Source organism: Ranitomeya imitator, chromosome 5 (assembly GCF_032444005.1).
Source record: "Ranitomeya imitator isolate aRanImi1 chromosome 5, aRanImi1.pri, whole genome shotgun sequence".
Lineage (NCBI taxonomy): Eukaryota > Metazoa > Chordata > Amphibia > Anura > Dendrobatidae > Ranitomeya > Ranitomeya imitator.
The window spans coordinates 678,479,662-678,485,661 of NC_091286.1; positions in this window are offsets into that span (position 1 = coordinate 678,479,662).

Here is a 6,000-nt window from a genome sequence, read left to right on the forward strand (position 1 = left end):
GCATCAAAACTATGAATTAACACATGTGGAATTATATACTTAACAAAAAAGTGTGAATCAACTGAAATTAAGTCTTATATTCTAGGTTCTTCAAAGTAGCCACCTTTTGCTTTGAGGACTGCTTTGCACACTCTTGGCATTCTCTTGATGAGCTTCAAGAGGTAGTCACCGGGAATGGTCTTCCAACAATCTTGAAGGAGTTCCCAGAGATGCTTAGCACTTGTTGGCCCTTTTGCCTTCACTCTGCGGTCCAGCTCACCCCAAACCATCTCGATTGGGTTCAGGTCTGGTGACTGTGGAGGCCAGGTCATCTGGTGTAGTACCCCATCACTCTCCTTCTTGGTCAAATAGCCTTTACACCGCCTGGAGGTGTGTTTGGGGTCATTGACCTGTTGAAAAATAAATGATGGTCCAACTAAACGCAAACCGGATGGAATAGCATGCTGCTGCAAGATGCATTGATAGCCATGCTGGTTCATTATGCCTTCAATTTTGAATAAATCCCCAACAGTGTCACCAGCAAAGCCCCCCACACCATCACACCTCCTCCTCCATGCTTCACGGTGGGAACCAGGCATGTAGAGTCCATCCGTTCACCTTTTCTGCGTCACACAAAGACACGGTGGTTGGAACCAAAGATCTCAAATTTGGACTCAGCAGATCAAAGCACAGATTTCCACTGGTCTAATGTCCATTCCTTGTGTTGTTTAACCCAAACAAGTCTCTTCTGCTTGTTGCCTGTCATTAGCAGTGGTTTCCTAGCAGCTATTTTACCATGAAGGCCTGCTGCACAAAGTCTCCTCTTAACAGTTGTTGTAGAGATGTGTCTGCTGCTAGAACTCTGTGTGGCATTGACCTGGTCTCTAATCTGAGCTGCTGTTAACCTGCGATTTCTGAGGCTGGTGACTCGGATAAACTTATCGTCAGAAGCAGAGCTGACTCTTGGTCTTCCTTTCCTGTCACGGTCCTCATGTGAGCCAGTTTCTTTGTAGCGTTAATTCATAGTTTTGATGCCTTCCGTGTGAATGTACAATTTTCGTAGTCATGAAAATACAGAAAAATCTTTAAATGAGAAGGTGTCCAAACTTTTTGTCTGTACTGTATATATATATACTGCATTCTGCTGCCCCACTTTGCTCTCTTGGAAACAGGAACACATGGGCTACTTGCACAGTGAACAAGTCTGTAAGAACATGTTCACACACCACCAAGAAACCTGAAGACACAAAAGAGAATGGTAAAACCAAAAACACTCAGTTTGAAAAAATGTTTGCAGTAATCCGCAAGTGCTAGTAAAAGATGTAAATAACAGGGTATTTGGTTGATACGTTTTTTGCAAAAAATGTATACTAAGCTGCTCTACCAATCTTCACGGTATACCCATATCAGAGCAGTCCTAACTAATGTATGCAATCCCTATCTGATGTATTTAAAAACCTGATCATCTGTATATTACCTGTGTGAACAGGGTTCAGAGAGGAAAAATCCATGTGTGCATACAGGGCAGAACAGCTTTTGTGCAGCTAGCCCAAGAGGAGTGGTGGAACTCCCCAGTCTTGTAGACACAAGAGAACAATCATGGAAACAGGAACACATGGGCTACTTGCACAGTGAACAAGTCTGTAAGAACATGTTCACACACCACCAAGAAACCTGAAGACACAAAAGAGAATGGTAAAACCAAAAACACTCAGTTTGAAAAAATGTTTGCAGTAATCCGCAAGTATTAGTATACATTTTTTGCAAAAAACGTATCAACCAAATACCCTGTTATTTACATCTTTTACTAGCACTTGCGGATTACTGCAAACATTTTTTCAAACTGAGTGTTTTTGGTTTTACCATTCTCTTTTGTGTCTTCAGGTTTCTTGGTGGTGTGTGAACATGTTCTTACAGACTTGTTCACTGTGCAAGTAGCCCATGTGTTCCTGTTTCCATGATTGTTCTCTTGTGTCTACAAGACTGGGGAGTTCCACCACTCCTCTTGGGCTAGCTGCACAAAAGCTGTTCTGCCCTGTATGCACACATGGATTTTTCCTCTCTGAACCCTGTTCACACAGGTAATATACAGATGATCAGGTTTTTAAATACATCAGATAGGGATTGCATACATTAGTTAGGACTGATCTGATATGGGTATACCGTGAAGATTGGTAGAGCAGCTTAGTATACATTTTTTGCAAAAAACGTATCAACCAAATACCCTGTTATTTACATCTTTTACTAGCACTTGCGGATTACTGCAAACATTTTTTCAAACTGAGTGTTTTTGGTTTTACAATTCTCTTTTGTGTCTTCCCACTTTGCTCTCTGTATGTTTATCTACCCAACATTTGTTGACAAGATTGTCAAGGGTTAAATATAATGTTGCACAAAATGTATGGTAAAAGGGGTAATTTCAACGAGATAGTGTAAAAGAAAAGAAAAACAGCAAAAATGTGGGAGCTATCTGTAGCAGAAGCAAGAAGAAAAAGAGAAGATTTACATTACAACAATTTAAACAATTTATGTCAAGATGTTTTTTCATCAAGTATTCAGTGTTTCAACCTCAGCTGCCTTCCAACCACCACCGCTGTCACCAGTCATTTCAGCAGTATTACCAAATCCAGGATATAATTAGTGTCCTTTGCCTCTGGTGGGAAAGAAGTGGAGGGTTTATGGAATATATTTCACGTCACTTATCTCTGTAACAGCATAATGATGTTACCTCTGACAGCGACACTGTCAGACCAGTCTTTTTGATTACAAATAACTAAGAGGGCTACCGTAATTTTTGTAATGCTTTTAATTTTAAAAAGTTATTAAATGGACTATAGGTGAATTAAATGTTTTTTACCGTGTTACCATTCATTTGCATGGTCAGATCATTTTAACATTACTAATGCTGTATTTGGAGTGGATCAGATATACCGGTAATCCAAGGAGACACCGGAGTGTTACACAAATAAATTCAGAGCAAATTGAGTATAAGTTTCATTTGTGGCAAATCACATTTAAATTTTTTTTTTGCTGAACCTGTTTTATTAAAATTTAAATAAATTCGACTATATGTATCCTCACATTTCTTGTGGATAATTGATCTGATTCTTAGCTTATTTTCACCTGAATGCCCCTTTATGTTGTTTTTAACATAGAAATATTTATTGGGATAGCTAGGTGACATTCAATATGGCCCCAGCGGTTACACTCAGCTTTCCTTACATCTCCACGGGCAAATCTACCTGTGCGAATCTTCAGTTCTAGTGTTAATGTAGAACTGAGTAAGGCTGGTTTCACATTTGCGTTTTGCTGCGTTTGACGACGCATGCGTCGCTTCTATGCTTGCGTTTTATTGCGGAAATGCAACATGTAGTAATTTCTAGAGGCGTTTTTTTGCGGCAAAAAAAGGCATGCGTTTTTTTGCGGCAAAAAAACGTATTGCTGTCTATGTAAACGCATGCGTTTTTGAGCACATGCGTTTGGTTGCATTTTTAAACATATGCGTTTCAATAGAGAAAAACAAGTCTATACAGTGATAAGCCACCCCCCACCATCAAGGTGATAAAGGGATCTAAACCCTAACCCTAACGCTAATCCTAGGGATCCAAACCCTAACCCTAACCCTAGGGATCCAAACCCTAACCCTAACCCTAGGGATCCAAACCCTAACCCTAGGGATCCAAATCCTAACCCTAACCCTAACCCTAGGGATCCAAACCCTAACCCTATCCCTAGCCATTTCTATTTATAGTGGGTTTTCTAGTTGATTTTTATGATTGGCAGCTGTCACACACTAAAGACGCTTTTGATTCCAAAAAATATTTTTTGCGTTACCACATTTTGAGAGCTACAATTTTTCCATATTTTGGTCCACAGAATCATGTCAGACGCCCTCTGTAGTCCCATTGGCGGTGTCTGGAACTTGATTTTTCTCTTGTGAAATTTCTCATCATGCGTATCAAAAATGCAAACGCAGGAAAAAACGCATGTAAACGCGTAAAAGCACAGCGTTTTTTTTACCGCATGCGAAAACGCATGAGTCTAAAAAACGCAGCGTTTGTACGCGTTTACATGCATTTTTTTCACCACCTGCGGATGCGTTTTAAACGCTGCATTTTTAAACGCAAATGTGAAACTAGCCTAAAGTTGCATTTTAGGAGCCTGGAAAAGTTGTTGTACAGCTCATTTTAATTTTTTAAATGCATCAGTTATCCATCTATGTGTCTCAGAACTGAATATTCCAGGTCTTGTTTTTGTGGTTTTCTTGTTGTTGCATGTGGACATTTATATGAAAAAATTCCAAAGTTTATTATGATTCTATCAGAATTCTTTGCGGAATTTCCCAATATCCTGTTAGGGACAGATGCGCCCATTGGCATGTAGATGCATTCTTACAAAGAAAAGCATTTCATATTGTTTAGTGTCAGAAAACTCAATATTTCTTATAGTTTTTGTGGCTTTTTTTTTCAGCTCGGTTGAGTTTAATATTATAGAATAGGGTGACAAAACAACCAAAAAAAAAGGTGTTCTGTGAAGTTAATTTTGTGCTGATAATTTAAAAAATAAAATTGCAAAACAAAATTATTCACCACCTTGAAAATTCAGTTTATTTTCAAAATTTATAAACATTCTGCTGTTTGCAATTAAGTAATCAAACAACAACAATGTACATAGCTCAAAGCAACTAATATAGCAAGTGGTTTCTCCAAATTTAGCAGAAAATGTCACTTTTACTGACTACTGCAGTGTCAGAATTATTCAACCCCTTTACGACATATGACGTATATCTTTGTGATATGTCGCGTCCCCAACTTTAATGCGGGCTCAGGCGTTGAGCCTGCCTCTTTCCCAGTACATGACAGCTGATTTAATCACCTGTCACGTGCCTTTAATTCAGCTTATTGGCGCCCCTGTCACATGATCGGGGGGGCGCCGATGAGTTGTCATGACAATTGGGGGTCTGCAGAAGACCCCCGTGTCTGTCGTTGTGAATCACCTGTGAAAGCTGGGTATGTGTGATTGTAGCCTTATGCTCAGGAAAGAGCCTTTATAGTGGCAATCTACTCCCTCTTTGGTAGTCTTATGCCCATCTTCTTCACCTGGCACAAGCAATATCAACTGCAGTTCAGGCGCCCAGAAGCAATTGGAAATAAATGACAGTCATGCCATGCCCAATAATACCTACTTATGGACAATCTGGAGACCATTCAGGGTGGCATCAGCCATGGGTGAGATGAGCGTTTTGCCTTAGATGGCATTCTGCACTTTTTCTGAGGGGATGGCACTAGTAGCAGCATGTCTTTCAGAGGCAATGACAACACATCATTTCGGACAGGCGCCTGCCGTCCATATTGTAAGTTTTGGCCACTGCCCACAAATTCCGCAGCCCATTAGCTTGATTGGGAGCTGTTGCGGAGCTAGATACAGCGCAATACTGCAGAAAGATGTGTCCAGCTCTGCACTGACTCAGTGTGGTTCATATATTACAGAAAATACCTGAAATGAGATAGGGGCAGATACCATCCTGGACAATACTGAGTGATTTCTTCTCCGTCTGCTTCTCTTAACCTTTCCAACTGTATTATTGCTGCTGGCCAGGATTATCTTTGAGGGGTCTAACTAAGTGACTACCTGGTCTTCACTAGATCCTCTGATGGTGAGGAGAGGCTTCGGTTAGGGTAGACACCAGGTGCCACTCAGGGCAGTCCCGGAACTTTCAGTAGATGACTAATAGGTCAAATGCAAAATACGAGGCACTGAGGGCGAATATAGACATGTGGTCAAGAAGTCTGAGGTCTGAGAGGGCAGCACAGGTTCACAATACAAAGTTGGAGTCAGGAGCAGAGTAATCAGACAAAATGAGTAAACAAACCATGCCAGTACCAAGAGAGTTAAAACAACAAAGCACCTTGACAGTTTCAAATTCCTGCAGAGTCTGGCCATATCTCCTTTTAGCTAATTGAAGACTCTCCAGCAACAGAAGGATGTAGTAGTGCTGGAAGAGTTACACAGGGCAGCTCA